Source organism: Balaenoptera musculus, chromosome 2 (assembly GCF_009873245.2).
Source record: "Balaenoptera musculus isolate JJ_BM4_2016_0621 chromosome 2, mBalMus1.pri.v3, whole genome shotgun sequence".
NCBI lineage: Eukaryota > Metazoa > Chordata > Mammalia > Artiodactyla > Balaenopteridae > Balaenoptera > Balaenoptera musculus.
The window spans coordinates 44798473-44816031 of NC_045786.1; positions in this window are offsets into that span (position 1 = coordinate 44798473).

Consider the following 17559-nt stretch of genomic DNA (forward strand, 5'->3'; position numbering starts at 1 on the left):
TGGCCAATGACCACCCACCCCTAATCTCTCACTCCCTTATGTCTGGATTGTAAACCTGAGGCTTCTGGTACCCTTCTCTCCATCCACTGGGGGAGAAGTTGCCTGATAATAAAACACACAGGGGAAATGGAACTGAAGGCTGGTGGGATACAGGCACCCAGGACATGGAGACAGTGTCCAGGTGTGACATGCGTGAAACCACACTCCAGCACTTTCTGGGAGGTGTTTAAGCTGCGGCAAATGAGTTTTGGTCACTTTCAGGTTAAAGAGTGTTGAGTACATTCATGTTCACACACACGTTTTGGGAAGAAAGGGAAGAAAAAAAGTTTTGCATGCATAATAATTACAATGGCTGTGCACTCTTGTCCTGAATTTGATCTTTCTGTCCTACGGCTCCCAGAAGTACATCTGTCTGGCCACGACTTCTCAATCTGATTTCATCAGACACAGTCACTTGACATGCATTTCTACCCCAAACCTACCCCACTACATTTGTTCCTGCTCTGGAACAGAAATATAATTGGGGATGTAATGTGGTGAGAATCATTTTCAGGGGCTCTGCTATGATCAAGAGACAACTGAGCATTCTAAATCTGGCCCCGCCTGGACCATGACCTTACACAGCTCTTCACCCCATTGCTTCAAAATTTTTCACTTATTTGTGGGAAATAGTATTCGCTAAATTTGATTAGAAGGGATATTATGACTGTCCTAGCTCAGGCTGCCACAAAAAAATACCATAGACTAGATGGCTTAAACAAAGATTTATTTCTCCCAGTTCTGGAAGCTGGAAGTCTAAGATCAAGGTGCTGGCCTATTTGGTTCCTGGTGAGGACCTTCTTCCAGCAGACGGCTGACTTCTCTCTAATTCCTCACTTGTCATCTTTTCAGCGGGTACACATGGAGAAAGAGGGATCTCTCTTCCTCCTCTTAGGGCTAATAACCCCATCAAGAGGGCCCCACCCTCATGACTTAATGTAACCTGATCACCTCCTAAAAGCCCCATCTCCAAGTACCATCACGTTGGAGGTTGGGCCTTCAATGTATGGATTTGCAGGGGAATGCAAAGTTGCAGTGTGTAACAATGACATATAATGATAAAAAAACACCTTTGCAAAAGGGAACACGATAATTTGCAATTCCACTTTTTAGATGTGGCTGGGACTAGTTTCAGGTATGATGTACAAAATCTCTGATATTTTTGATGATTTAATAAGCCAGTTGCTAATAGGTAACTATACTACCTACATTTCTGGGGGCATTTAAGAATAGATCTCAATTATTAAGGGATTCTTATTCAGATGCAAAGCAGTTACATTTAATTCAAACAATTTCAAGTCAATATTCTATTGTGCCATCTAGTTAGAAAACTGTAAGTTACAACCTAATTGTTGAGAAATATTTCTGAGGGCCTATGAAAGACTAGGCGGGAAAATATTCTATAAGAGTGTGGGCTGCATCCTACGCTTCCTGGGCTTGTATCTCTTCAAGGAAGATGAGTATTTCCCAGTGTATCCCATTAGGGAGATGTGTTACTTCTAACACACCCATTCAATGTTGTTCAACCATCATTAGGCCTCCAGGCAGGGAGCACACCAGCCCAGAGTGAAAGCATTCGCCCTTGTTGTAACCGACTGGGAATTGGTATTGATTGAATAGCGTATTTGGGAGAAAGAAAAGCAAGGATGACACACTGGTTTGTCATGCCTGATTTACTTGAGAAGTGAGAAAAATGCTGACCTGGGAGAGCAGTGACCCTCAGAACTAAATACATGTGTGTCAGATAAACTGTGAGCTACTCATTGCACTGAGGCATCGGCACATCTGGTGAGGGGAACATCGCTCAGTGGAATGACCCAGCTGTGCAGAGGAGGTGAAACATAATTGAGCTTATTTATGAACACTGCTTGCGAACTCAGCTCTTGGCAACACTGGGGATGACCTTTTCCCCTAAAGTCTTCGTGTTTCTTCTTTCTTGTCTTGGCAACTACTGAAATTGAGGCACTGATTCTGAGATTAAAAGGCTGCCAGTCAGCAATGTTTGATGTGATTCATCTTCACAGTTTTAGGAAACTGGTGGCTGCAGAGATCACAGACTAGTCCTAATTTTTCTACGTAGAGAAAAAGAAAAGACAATGCAGGACCAGACTGGAATGGCAGAGTAAACATAAGTAGTTTTCATTCTCCAAATGAAAATACTTCATGTAACACCTCTTTGCTATAAATGTATGTTTACTTTAAAAAACTATTTCTGGAGCAGATTCCCTGGAATGCCATCGGGGAAAATAAACCATCAACAGCTGTCTGAGGAGTCTTTTATCCATATGAAGCGCATTGTAATAATTCTGAGAGAGGTGGCCAGATGGAGGAGAAAGAATGAGGGTTCTGTAGTTGAATATGCCTCTGCTTGAATCCGGATTCTGCTCCTTCTTTTTTTTTTTTTTTTTAACAGGAATCAGATGTAGTAGATTTTTTTTTAGTTAATTAGTTTATTTATTTTTGGCTGCATTGGGTCTTCATTGCTGCTCACGGGCTTTCTCCAGTTGCAGCGAGCGGGGGCTACTCTTTGTTGTGGTGTGCGGGCATCTCACTGCGGTGGCTTCTCTTGTTGTGGAGCACAGGCTCTAAGCGATCCGGCTTCAGTAGTTTTGGCGCACAGGCTTAGTTGCTCCGTGGCATGTGGGATCTTTCCGGACCAGCGTTCGAACCCGTGTCCCCTGCATTGGCAGGTAGATTTATAACCACTGTGCTACCAGGGACGTCCTCTGCTACTTCTTGTGTGACATTTGACAAGTTCCATAACATTGCTAAACTTCAGCTTTTTAAGCTGTAAAATGGTACGGTAATTTGTATCTCAAACAGCTGTTGCAAGGGGGAAATGAAGTGATGTATGGGAAATGAAGTGATGTATGGAAAATGCCAAGCATAGTTGCTGCCCAATAAATGTTGATCATGATTCCTGCTTTGGAAAGTGGAGGGATGGATTCATATCCACTAGCAGTGTTCTGCAATCTCATTACTTACCTTAATTCCAGACAACATATTAAATAGATTGGTAAAGAAGAAACTTGTTTCAGTGCATACTTTGTGATTTAGAAATTGAGATGAACACATGTTTCCTGTCTTAACTGAAAGCAAACAAATGTCACAGTGGCAGGCACAAAGTGGGTGACTTAAATAGGTCAGAACTTGAGTCCAGACTCAATGTCAATGGTAGTTTAACATAACATTATCAAAATAACACATTTTCCTCCAGTGTTGATGATTTCAAAGATACTACTTTGTGACAAGTAGTCTGGAGTCTCAATAGCTGTTAAGGAAAAAGGCCTTACCAACTCACTATGAGTCAACAAAAGTTTAACTCAGTTTTTTACCCAATGATTCCTCTTTTATAATTACAGTCGAATACCTGTATAAGAGACCTTAATTTTTGGTCCTATTCCTCCCTGACACTCTTCTTTGATATTTCATATTTGTTATACCATGATAATGTAGCCTAAGGCAACCTTGTTTTAAAAATGTAAGTAATTCTATTTTTAGTTTTTTAAGGAACTTCCATACTGTTCTCCATAGTGGCTGTACCAATTTACATTCCCACCAACAGTGCAAGAGGGTTCCCTTTTCTCCACACCCTCTCCAGCATTTATTGGTTGTAGATTTTTTGATGATGGCCATTCTGGCTTGTGTGAGGTGATACCTCATTGCAGCTTTGATTTGCATTTCTCTAATAATTAGTGATGTCGAGCATCTTTTCATGTGTTTGTTCGTCATCTGTATGTCTTCTTGTGCAGTAGAAGCTAACACAGCATTGTAAAGCAACTACACTCCAATAAAAATTAATTAAAAAAATAAAATATTCTAACTAAACAAATGTAAGAATAATTGATCTAATGGGGAAAAATGGGTTGCATTTGGATTAGAGAGTAATTTTCAGATATGTTGGAGAAATGTTGTATTAGAGAAACAACCCAAAATATTTTCTTCTAATTTAAGCAGGGAAAATCCCTCTCTCAGGAAGGAACCCTGTATGTATTGATATATGTCCCCTGCCTCAGTCTCAGTTATCTTTGATTTTCCACTTACACGTTATATAAATATTGATGACAAAGTTCTGTGCAGTAACGAATTATATTTAATATATTTTCCATTACACTTGTTATTTTGCTACCATGGTGAAACAATTTTCTTGAAATTAAGTATCATAAAATATTTGAGACTAGGTTGCAGCTGAGCAATTGAGAAAGACAGATGTGATGAAATTAAAGAAGGATGGTGAATAAACACACGTGTGCACTGACTTAGAAAACACCAGTTTCTTCAATGAAAAAAGAGATTCGATGCAAAGCTTTTACTTTTTGTTTAGCGGTCTCCCTGATCTCTTCACGAATTATGGCTTCCTGATACAACAGCCAGGCAAAAATTCAGCAATTGATTGTGTTCTGAATAAGCCATATGCCATGTAAGCCATGATTTTTCCTTTTGTTACTTATTGGTAATAAATTATTGGAATGTTTACAAACTAAATTAACAAGCTCCTTTGGCAGTATATGAACACAATCTAATTCGATGCTGGGGAAGAAAGAAGAAATTAAGCACCATTTGTTTAAACCTACTATGTGCCAGGCATGGTACAAAGCACTGTGAAACCATTGTCCCCCTAATTTTCACCACAGTCCTGGGAATCAGGTATTATTTCCCCTTTATATAGAGGAGAAAATGAAGACAGCAAGGGACTTCTCCAAAGGCTCATGTGTCAGATTTGAATTCTGTCTGGTTCATCTGATCCCAATCATCATGACCTTTGCCAAAATTGTTACTGAGCCATCAGTAAAAGTGGATGCAGGATATAGATTTGGTTATCATGGACCTGAACATCTGGCAAGATTTGGGGCAATTTGTAATTTGAATGAAAATATCTTTCATTTAGGAACAGTATATGATTACACAGTTTCTTGGAGTTATACATTTGACCTTAATATTAAATTTAATTACCCATATCTTAAGGTAGCAAGTTCCTTGTGTGTCACCCTGGGAAAACTGTCATGGCCAGGGTGCTGCCAGTGGCCTCTTGGAAGGCAAAGTAAGTGAACATGTGGGAACTAGGGACTGGTCCTTCAGTAAGCAAACTGTCCATGCATCTGAAAATCTTTGAGAGCCAACTGATGCTGACATGAGTCTCTGAAACACAAGGTCATTGTCTGGGAGAAATTATGCAGGTACCTGAAGAGTTAAAAGCAAAGCGGCTAAGATTGAAATTTCAGCCTCTTTCATAATTCCTGTATTTCTTTTTAAGACAGGTAAGAAGGGGACAGTGTGCTCCTGTATCAGTGTTCAGGGGAGGGATTAGTTTGCAAAGTGGGTGGAAATTTCCAGTCATCTTTCTCCCCTTGCAAGGATCCCAGAGTCTTGTTCAGCTTAAGATTTTCAGCATGATGAAAATTCACTCCACTGGACAGGCAGGTAATGCAACCTCTTTTCACAACAACAGCCTTCTTTCTTTGGGGCATTTCAGCCCGGCCATTCAGGTGCAGGAAGTATGCAGAAGCAGGTGGGTAGGATTTCAAGCTTCAGACACTGCTTGGCAGTAATCCCTCCAGGTAGATATTTAATTAAGCTGAGAAAGTCAGTGTACCATCCATCAGGTAGCATGTTCTGGCATAAACCATTTACTCTCTGAGCCACAATGTATCAAAAGTATAAAATGAGTTTTAGTATGAAATGGTACGACATAAATGGAGAGTGAGGCAAGTGCTGACTCAGAAGACCTTCTGATTACAAGAAGGCTGTTTGTTTGTTTTTTTCCCAAAAGTCACTCAAAGAGAACAAGTGGCTCCCGTTACAGGTATCAAACCCTGTAATTGAATCGCAGTCCCCAACTGAACCTGCTGTTGAAATGTCACACACCCAGCCCATTTGCTAGTCAGAGTAGGTACGTGCCCTACAGACATGGCCACCTCAAAAGAAGCCTTGCAAGGGCTTGGTTTGCGGGATCTGAGTTGACTTGCATTGTACATGTGTGTTGAATAATGACTGGAATCTGACTCATGCAAGAAGGAAAGGGTACATTCCAAAGAATTATCGTTTGTGAATTCTGGGAGATGATAATACAAGGATAGCTCTCTTCAGCTTCCTGTACATGCAGAGCACATCAGAGGTGCAAATATCATGAAGGCCAGGGGTCTGGTTTTCACAGTATGTACAGTCAAGTAGAGAAAAAAGCCTGAGCCCCACAGAGGATGCTTCACAGGAAAGGGCAGCTGGGGAAAGATGTATGGATGGCATTTTAGACCTTAAATGCCAATAGGGTTCAGAAAAGGAAGTGATGATTTAAGGCTAGGGAAATCTAGAAATGCTGGTGGATGAGATGGGATTATAATTTTGCTTTGTAAAATGAGTGAGATTTTATTCAGAAGAGAGGAGGAGAGGATACAGCAGAGGAGGTGAGAAACCACAGGTGTGATGGGCAAGGGGTGGGGCAAAACTTGCTGTAATAATGAGTTACTTTTGAAGAGTGGAAAGAGACAGGACTGGAAGGGTTAACCAGGGCCAGTTTGTGAGTGGCCTCAAATGGAAGGCTATGGAATTTAAGCTTTATTCTGTCTATAAAGGTGGTTGAATTTGCAGATGTGCGCAGAACAGATTGGAGGGCATAGTATGAGCTATCCATCCCACAAGTGTCATCGAGAGTTTAGAGAGCGATAGATGCTTGTAACGCAAAGAGGAACCGCGCCAGCGATGGTCTATAGGAGCTCTCAGAATAGTATGAGAGGTGCATGTGAATGCAGTTTGGCCACCGTTTAAGAAGGAACCAGAAGGAGGGGCTATTAACGGACCACTGTAGTCCAGGTGGGATGGAATTTGGGCTTGAACTAAACTGGGGGAACAGGAATGTGTAAGAAGGAGAGCCCGCACGAGTGACTCATAGTCAGAACTGACATTTCAGGAAGTCAGGAGCGGGAGGTGAAGCCGGAAGAGAGGTTTGGAGATCACCTGGGTAGGGCTGAACGGAGGTGGTGACAGAGGTTGCTGAGTCAGAAGGCTGCGGCTGGCCTTGGGCTTGGGGACCCCACAGGGGAGAGGCAGCAGAAACATCAAAAAAGACCACGGTGAAGGAAGTGACAACTACAGAGGCCACCAAAAAGAGCTCAGAAAGGAGTAGTCGGCACTGCCGCCTATTAGCCCTCTGTCTAGGGTCTCTCCATCACACCCTGTATCCCTTCCTGAGACTGGGCGGGGTCTGGCGGAGGGAAAAGTGCTCCCTCACACTAGTTTCTCTGCCACATTAAAAAGCACACGGGCTGGGTGTAGAGACGGTCACTGCTGTCTGCCCAGAACAACTTTACCTTTTCCATTTCCTCAGAGCCTATCTAAGGTTTGCTTTTCTATGCTGTTCCTGTCTAGCCCTCAGTTCAACTCCACTTCCTCCGAGACGCTCTTTCTGTGCATGCCCACCTCTGACCCACATTCCATCCCTACCTTCTGCCCTCATCCCACCTCCTTCCTTCTCTTTCAGTGGCGACCAGATGATGTGGGTTTGGATTTTGATATCGTCATTTATTGCCAAGATCTCTTTGAGTCTCAATTTTCTTACCTCGGAATGGGGGCGGGGCGGGGAACGGAAATAAAATATTTACAATGATAAAATTGAGAAAAATCTTGTTCAATGCTTAATATATTGTCTGGACCATTATAGGTGCTCGCTAAATATTAATGTCCTCTCCTGCTTCTTTCCCTATTAGATTTTCAGTAGTTAGTGAGTTAGCGTACAAAAGACACTCAAATGCTTATTGAATTAACCCTCCTTCCAGTCTCTATTAGAAATTAAACATTTTAAGGGCAGGGTCTTTCTGGGTCCTGCATGTAGAGTCTTGTGCATGGTTCCTACTAATTAAATATTTGTTGAACAAATGAGAAATGTCATTGGGAAAGCAAAGGCACTCCCAAGTGAGGGCTGACTGCAATTTTACACCGTGTGTGTCTGGAGAGGAATTGGGTCTGAAACCCTCATTCTCTCCCAGAACGGACTCTGGACCCAGATTCTCTCCACTATCTCCAAACAGGTCCCTGCTTTTACAGTTTAATGAAATGTTGCAGTGGCCTCAGGAACACAGGAGGAAGTCATTAATCAGAGACACATATGCCACTCCTTTGGAATCTGTCAAACACGTACTTGAAAAATCATCTGTATATTTTCCACAGGTGACAAAAGCAATACATCCTAATCTCCTACAGAATATCAAATCCCACCACCAAAACAAATGCCTTGTGACAGGTGATTGATAGGTGTTTCCCCTGACAGTCCCTGGCACAGAAATCTCCCCTCAAACCAGTCTCTAAAGGAAAGTAGAAGAGCAGTTGAATTTGCCAACTAGCTTCCTCCCCACGCCACATGGTGCAACGCCTAACTGACTCACCATAAAAGATGTAACACTCAGTTGACCTTTTGCTTATCTATAAACGCAGAATGAGCTGCATGAACACCGATCCACCAAAGAACCATTTCAGGAAAATTTATTTCTTTTTGTTATCCATAAAAGTAAATTGCTCCTCACAAAGGAGGGACAAAAAAAATCCACTCTTTTGTCCTAATAACATTATTATGAAAGGGATGTTTTCTCTGAGCAATCACAAATAGGTGGCATGCTGTCAATTTTTTTATCAGGCTTTGTTACCACACACAGATTGTCCGGGGCTCCAGAGAGAGGGCATGCAGTGGGCTGGCCTTGTTTTATTTTTGCTGATGTAATGATGGGGTCAAATGTTTCTAATGTAGGTAAGCTTTTTCTTATCATTGGCCTCCAACTTTTCCCTGATATAGGGTGAATGCTGAGGGGAAGTGTGGAAGCAGATTTATTTTTTTATTTTTTTGGCCTCGCCGCATGGTATGAGGGATCCTTAGATGAGGGAGAGTGTGATGCTTGCTCAAAAATGTGCTTACACACACATGCACACACACTCACACTCGGTGATTCTCCATGCAATACTGGTTCACAAAAGTAGGAAGGAAGTTCTGCCATTGCGATAAGAAAAAATATGTTTCCTCTAGCTTTGGTATTTCTCAACAATCTTCACTTTAAGTGTCTCTGTGACACTTTGTTCAGCTAACGATTGGTCAGGGTGCCTGTGCTAAATGCTCTCTTGTGCCCCTTTGAAGCCAAGAATGAAATTAACCACAGTATAGTCCGTATCTAGTTTGTACCAGGAAAGACGCTAGTTGCTTTACAGAAAACCCTGTCTTCGCCATAGGTTGCTGTCTCTTTTTGAAAGTGAGGAAACTGAGGTTTGGACAAGTGAGGAAGTGGGCTAAGGTCCCACAGCTAATGAAGAACAGAGATGGGAAAGCCACCTTCTCCAGGGTTAGGGAGGACAGAACTCCCAGGTGACACGTGAACTGGGAGACCAGCAGGATGGTGTTCTAGGTGTCTAAGACGAGTGGAGAGCCAGGACCGTCTGGATGAAGTGGGACAATCTTGTCAGATAGAAGTTTAAACATGGTTGAGGTTCCAGGAGAGACAAATAATGTCTTTCTTGTGGATAGGCTGTTGTGAACCAAACCATAGAAATAGCATAAGTTAAGAAAATACAAGGAACAAAATTAAATCAAAAAATGTCTTAAAAATTATTTCTATTATTTTGATTTACTTATTCTTGACATCATATATGTATGTATGTGTATATATACGCATATATACATATACCTGTATGTGTGTATATACACGTATATACATATATCTGTGTGTGTATATATGTATAGATACGTATACATACTTATATATATGTTATATATACATATGTGTATATATATGAAAAGTGCCTCTAGGCAAAAAGAAGCATATAAAAACCACCCATAATCTTACCATGTGTAGGTTAATAATCTATATTTTAAGGTATATCCTTATAGTTTTGAATTAAATAGCTGGTTTTTGACTACATGAAGTATATTTTTTTAATCTATTCAGGTTTTTTTTTTTTAATTAGAGTTAATTTGGGGTTTCCCTGGTGGCGCAGTGGTTAAGAATCTGCCTGCCAATGCTGGGGACACGGGTTCAAGCCCTGGTCCGGGAAGATCCCACATGCCACGGAGTAACTAAGCCTGAGCACCACAACTACTGAGCCTGCACTCTAGAGCCCGCGAGCCACAACTACTGAAGCCTGCGTGCCACAACTACTGAAGCCTGTGCACCTAGAGCCTGTGCTCCGCTACAAGAGAAGCCGCTGCAGTGAGAAGTCTGCGCACCACAATGAAGAGTACCCTCCACTCGCCACAACTAGAGAAAGCCTGTGCTCAGCAATGAAGACCCAATGCAGCCAAAAATAAATAAATAAATAAATGTTAAATAAATAAATAAATTAGAGTTAATTTTGGTAAAGTATAATTTACTAAAATATTATTGGCATGAAGTGTTAAAAATATTCTCTCATGGTATTTAAAAAATATCTTTTATACCTGTAATTATGTCTCTTTTTTCTTCCTAATATTATGCGTATGGTGTGTCTGTGTGTGTGTGTGTGTGTGTGTGTGTGTGTGTGTATACCTCTTAGGTTTTGTTATTCTTAATCAGCTGTTCATCCAAGGAACTCTGGTTTCCTATTTAGAGACCACATTTGAAGAGCTAGGGTACTCCTTGCTACTGAATTGGTCATGGTTTTCTATTGTTTTTCAGTGAACTGAGATATGAAATGTTTTTAAAATAAAATACTTCATGGGTTCATACTGATACTGCCAATTCACATTCAGAACCACTAACACTCTTCTTAACCTCATCAATATGACAGGTGCACCTATACTGAAAATCCTAGTTACCAAAGAAACTGACATGATTTCTCATCTGTTTTGTCCAAAGGGGCACATGCCACAGTCTCAAAATTATAATATAAACACTACCACCATCAATGTTTTCTGTAAACATGTTAAGACTTTTTTTAAATCAGTTCTTAGGGAATATCGCACTAGAGATGAATAGTCAAATAATTAAATTTCTCTGGGTGATTATGTCACCAAATTGATACACTTTTTTGCTTTCAATTTTTACAATTATACAAAATATTAAATGATTCCAAATCTACAAAACAAAATATAGTCAGTTATATTCTCTCTGTTCCCTTCATTCATTTCTCTACCTTCCCAAATGTAGTAATTTATTAATTTTTTAATCTTTTTATTATTTTATATTTAATATGTTTTATGTTAATAAAAGAAACTATGTGTATGTATTTTAGGTTTACTATAAGAATATATAATTTATGAACTGTGAATAGAAGAGATATTAACATATTATGAACTGTGTTAAAATAAATATATGTAAATATAAGAAAATAATTTCTTGCCCCTCCTTTTAGATGAATAGTTTCATTCTATAACATTTTTCTTCACTTTGTCTTTCCATTCAACAAGATATTCCAGAGGTTATTTCCTACAAGGATATAGGATAGTCCTCACTCCTTTTTATGAGGGTAGAGTACTCCATTTGTGATTGATCCATAGTTTGTTGCCCGCTAGTGATGAACGCTTGAAAAGTTTCCAATGTTTTGCTATTGCAAATAGGCTGCAATGAATACCCATGCACATACTTCATATTTTTGGCCATGTATTTTGGGATATATTCCTGGAACGGGGATGGCTAGGTCAAAGTAAATAATAATTAAATCAAGGGTTTCCTCAACTCCCTCCTCAGGTTTGATAATTTTCTATAACAGCTCACAAAACTCAGGTAAACATTTACTTATGTTTACCAGTTTATAAAGGATATTACAAAAGATACAGATGAATAGACAGAGGTACATAGTGTGAGGTCTGTAAACATCCTGATCACAGGAGTGTCTGACCCTGTGGAGCCAGGGTATGGCACCCTCCTGGAATGCAGATGTGTACACCAACCCAGAAGCTCTCCGAACCCTGTACTTTGGGATTTTTATCAAAGTCTCCATCACGTAGGCATAATCAGGTATTAACTCAATCTTCTTCTCTTCTTTCCCTGTAGTATGGAAAGTGGGGTTAAAAGTTTTAAGCTTCTAATCATGGCTTGGTCTTTCTGGTGACTAGCCCCCATCCTGAAGCCCACCGAGAGTTGCCTTATTAGACCACAAGATACTCCTATCACCCAGGAAATCCAAAGGGTTTAAGAGCTCTGTGTCAGGAACTGGGATCAAAGATCAGACATTAGAACAAAAGATGCTCTTAGAACCCCTATTGCTCAGGAAATTACAAGAGTTTTTAGAACTCTGTGCCAGGAACTAGGGGCAGAGAACAAATGTTTATTTCTTATTATGTCACAGTTGACATAGCTAAAGTTCTCAAACTCTAATAGGATTTAGGTGATATGTTTTCCTGATTTGAGTTATTTACAGCAAATATATTTGAGGTTAAACCATAATATAAGTCATGTTAGTGAATTACAAATGTTAAGTAGCAAAAATTGTAGGCCTTGTTTCAATATCCTATTTAAATATTAAATGTGTATTTGAACATCTTGACTTTTTTTTTTAACATATTGATCTTTGAGTATGCATTGAATGAGAGGGAGCAAGTCACAACTCCCATTCACTAGCAGGAGGCACTATAGTATGCAGGCTAAAAAACACTGGCTTTGGGATCAGACAGGCCTGGGTATAAGTCCTGATGCTGCTACTAGCCATCTGTATGATCTTAAACAAGGGCATTTTAAAAGTGACAAGATAGAATTGTACCACTCAGGTGAAATAACACATGCAAAAATATTTATTATTGCTTTTACCTCCATAACAATGCAAATGGAAATAGTATCCTATTAAAGAGCGTGCTTTTTTAGATGATTTATTCCATTAGTTTCTTCAAGGTCTAAAGGTAGTTGTGGTGCAAACATACCTGAAAGATACTTGAAGTCAGGCAGACACATATGTGAGGAGTTCACTTGTTGCTGAATATTTGCTCTGATCTAACTTGCTTTGGGTACTGTACAGTCAACTGAAAGATATATGGTTTGGACCAGCAATCTTGGAAATTTGGACTTCCTCAGAGTTGGCTGTTGTTTTTCCAAGTGCCAGATTTTCATCCTGTCACACTTCAAAGACTTAACTTAATGTCACTTCTGACCACCCAAACCTAGGTTTATGCTCCTCTTGTCTGTTTCCATTAATCTGAGTACATGGTATCATAATGTCCTGGTTTTCTAAACAGTCTCCCACTATCCCTGGAACAGGGTTGGTTCTGAATCATTCACTACTGTTTCCCCAGTGTCGAGAAGCTGACACTTAACAGAGGCATACAAAATACCTTTTTGAATGAATAAATAATATGTAGCTTCCTTTTCTCTATTTGAACAAAATAATATTTTTGAAATAGCTCCTGGGAGAACAGTAACAATACCCAATTATAAAGCTAATATATAAAGTATTTCACTTACTAATAAATAATTTATTGATCAATAATGTAATTAATTAATTATTTAATCAGTGCTTTATTATACATTTTACAGGGTGTCTTCTCTCACATAGCATCTCTACTACCCAAAACAATGGTAAGACGTAATACTTCTAATTCGTCATTTTACAGATAAGCAAGACGTTATGCTAAGCCTTATGAGAGTGAGTTTGCTGTTCTCTTGACCAACAGGTGTACAATAAACTCTAATATAAAGCAGCTGTGAATAGAATATTGAGACCTCATACTCACCCTTTGGAGCTCAGCGAAGGAAAGACTAGAAGGTTAAAGAAAAACTGCAAGGATCCTTCTGGATCATCTTGTAAGTGACAGCATGGTGTTGGTGCTGGAAATACAAACATAAATAAGACATGGTCTGTTCTTGCAGAGAGCACTCTCTAGTAGGTAACAGAAATATGCCAACAAAGGCATGCCATGTCATAGGTGAGATACCAATTTGAGTTGGAAGCTCAGTCAAGTCACCAAGAGAAGACAGGGAAGTCCTGGTGGTGAGAACGGTTAGATAGCCAGGTGTCCCCCATCCCATAGACTACAGGGAGGGGCAAACTCTCTAACATTGTGGCCTATTCTGAAGGTATCCAGAATTTCATCAGGCCAGAGGGTGGAATGGCCTGGAAATTTGCAGGCAGTGCATCTGTAGAGGGAGGTAGGACCAGAGCACAGCGTAAGGGACCATAGAAGGGATGAGCACGTTCAGATTTGGGGGGAAGGTCGTCATTTCAGTCTGGGACTTGTCAAGTCTCAGATGCCTTGGCACCATGAGATATGCCCTTGGGAGTACAAGACTGGGGCTCCTGAGAGGGATGAACATCACACAGTGCTTTTGCAGAGAGAATGAGGGCTTTCCAGACTGACAGCTCTATGACAAGGAAAGGAGTGTCTGAGGAACCACAACTGTGGGCAACGGAGGTATCCAATTCACCAGGTGATGAAGGTCAAGTCTGGAAAAGGTTGCAGGCTCCATCTTGAAGCATCTTGGGTATCAGGTTTAAGAGCCTACGCTTGATAGGTAACAGCTTAACCTTACAACCTTGAATAACCCTGGAGTTATCAATAAACTTAAAAAAATTCTTAGCTTATCTTGTAGAATGTGTAAGAGTAAACAATATATCTAATACTTTCCAAGTCAATGTCAAGTAATGATAGAGGACTGAGTGTGTGTGTGTGTGTGTCTGAGAGAGAGAGAGAGAGAGAGAGAGAAAAACAGAGAGAGAAAGCTGTTCCAGAGACTCCCTGAGCCCTATAATAGGAAGCAGGGGTAAACACTATCTTCAAATGCAAGAAGCAATATTTACTGATCCCTCACCCAGAGCAAGAGAGCAAGGAGCTATGCCAAACCTAGAAGGAAATAATGTATTCCTTACTAAGAACCTGCCATAGAGTAAAAATAAAAGAAAAAGAAAGAGAAGAAGATTTTTTAAAAGAATACAAGTAAAAATTTTTTTCAAAACTCCCATCAAGGAGGAGCACAATTCTCTATTTCACAGTAGGAATGCCCTCTGTGTCATTAAAGTTGCAGCATATTTGTTCCTCATGATTAGGTTATATTTATTTTGCTGTTAATTGATCAGTGTGAAGCATCTATAAGTCAAATATGACTACTGTAATCTAGCCTTTCAGTGTGTCTCTGGGGTTCTTCTCACAATTCAATTAAGATTTAATTTTCTTTTTTAGGGAACCACTTAGGAGACTCAGAAAAAAAAATCAAAGTGCCAGTGCGTAAGAGAGGGCTCCACATGCCCTTCATCTTCCCATGCTTCTCAGCGAGTCCACTAACTGACCCTATTCCCCGGCCCGGGGCACATCCATGCCCAAAATAGAATCTGAATTTACCTGTGTACCTCTGGATGACTTACTGACCATGGCTGTCACATTGTAATGTTTTTTATTAAAGTCATAATTGATAAAACATGTGGATGTAGGATTGCAGAGAAAGAAAACCATCCTATTCCCTGGCATTTTGTGGTATACTGCATAGTGCCACGAGGAAATTAATTGCCCCTTCTAAAACTGTGGGACACCTCATTAAGCAAACCTCCAGAAGGTGCAGTCTCTGCCTGAGGCCCCCAGCCATGCACTCCACATCTGGTTCATGTTAAAGTGGCTTGTGTGCATTAGTATGGGATGAGTGAAAAGGGACGATGCCTTACTGAAATAGTAGAGCACCAAGGTGCCTCTAAGTTGAGCAGTTATCAACAGGTCTTTAGTACAAGAGGGGCAACCAGGAAATTGAGTTAATATTTATTACTTGAGCCCATACTCACATGACTTTTAGCCCAAATACGGACTCCAGCTACAAAGCTAAATCCCTAGAGAATTGAAATTCAGCATTGACTTGGTATTACTGTGACTATGATTTGTGTATTTATAAGGGGAATATATATTGTTTAATATATGTCAGAGCTAAAAAATCAAGTGGCAATTGGTCTACACAGTAAAAAAGAATAAATTGCAAATTCACACATGTGGTTTTGATTAAAACTTCTATTCCAAAAGATAATTGTTTCCCTAAATGATAGTCACAATGACTTAATGTATTTATTAGTAGTTATAACATTTTTTGGTAAATATGTTGGAATTTCTGTAAGTATGTTTGAAAATATTAAATCTTAGGTATTGAACAGTCAAGAGTTTGAGTGCTAACACTACCAATCAATGTAAGAGATTTATTTATAATAAATTTTGACAATAGACATAAATAAAACCAAACATAAATGTTTTAAAGTTTTTTCTAGTACAGTCAAATACTAGCATTAAAAAGTTTCTGTCGGGCTTCCCTGGTGGCGCAGTGGTTGAGAATCTGCCTGCCAATGCAGGGGACATGGGTTCAAGCCCTGGTCTGGGAAGATCCCACATGCCGCAGAGCAGCTGGGCCTGTGAGCCACAATTAATGAGCCTGCGCGTCTGGAGCCTGTGCTCTGCAACAGGAGAGGCCGCGATAGTGAGAGGCCCGCGCACCGCGATGAAGAGTGGCCCCCACTTGCCGCAACTAGAGAAAGCCCTCGCACAGAAACGAAGACCCAACATAGCCATAAATAAATAAAATAAAAATAAATAAAAATTAAAGAAATAAAAAAATTTAAAAAAAAAGTTTGTGTCATAATAATTTATTTAAACAGGTTCCATATAACTGGAAAAATAATTTACATTTCTTATCTTAATAATGTAAAGATGGGGAAACATAATATTTCATAAATTGTGTAAATTGGCACAACCTTTATCTTTAGGCAGGATAATTTGACAATATGTTTCAAATACTCTAACTGTGAATACTGTCTCAGCAATACTATTTCTTGAAATTTTACTTAAGCAAATAATGAAGAGTGGGAGAAAACTTTCAGACACATAAGAATTAATAATAGCCTAATCTATTACAGTAAAAATTTGAACACAACGTTTAAGGGTACATCAATCTGAATTTGCTAAATAAAAAATATATATATATATATTCCTTATATATATTCTCTATATATCAATATATATAGTGTATAGATATGAGGCAGATGGGCCCCAGGCTGAACTGTTTCTCCCCTGTGGACAGAAACTCCATAATAGCAGAAACTCCATAAAAGCAACATTATGGAGGAGGCTGGGCCCTGCCCAGATAAGAGATAAAAGATCACATATTCCTCATTCTTTAAGTCAAGGAGACCTTCCCAACCACACATGCACAGAAAGGCTCCTTGAAGGTCAAAAATGGAGGGGGTGCCACCCCATAGTAAGTGATGTCAACCTACCCATAGACCTCTCTACTAGAATCCATCTTGGCTAAGAGATGTGCACACACAGGGGAGGACACTGAGATATATCAAATACAGACTCAGAACCAGGCAAAGCAAGATGATTGGTCAAAGGAAACCCAGAAGAAATGCCCCATAAAAGTGATTCAAACTACCATGAGGGCGTGACTCTCTCTCTGAGCCGCCTGTGTGTCTATCCACGTGTACTGTACTATTTTTCCTCCTAATAAACACTTTAGTTGCTTCACTACTTTCCATCTCTATGTGGAAATTCATTTCTACACAGCTGATGGGCCGGGGCCTTGTCACTGGTCACTCGTCCCTGGTGGTCTAGTGGCTAGGATTCAGTGCTCTCACGGCCGCTGCCCGACCTTAATCTCTGGCCGGGAACAAAATCTT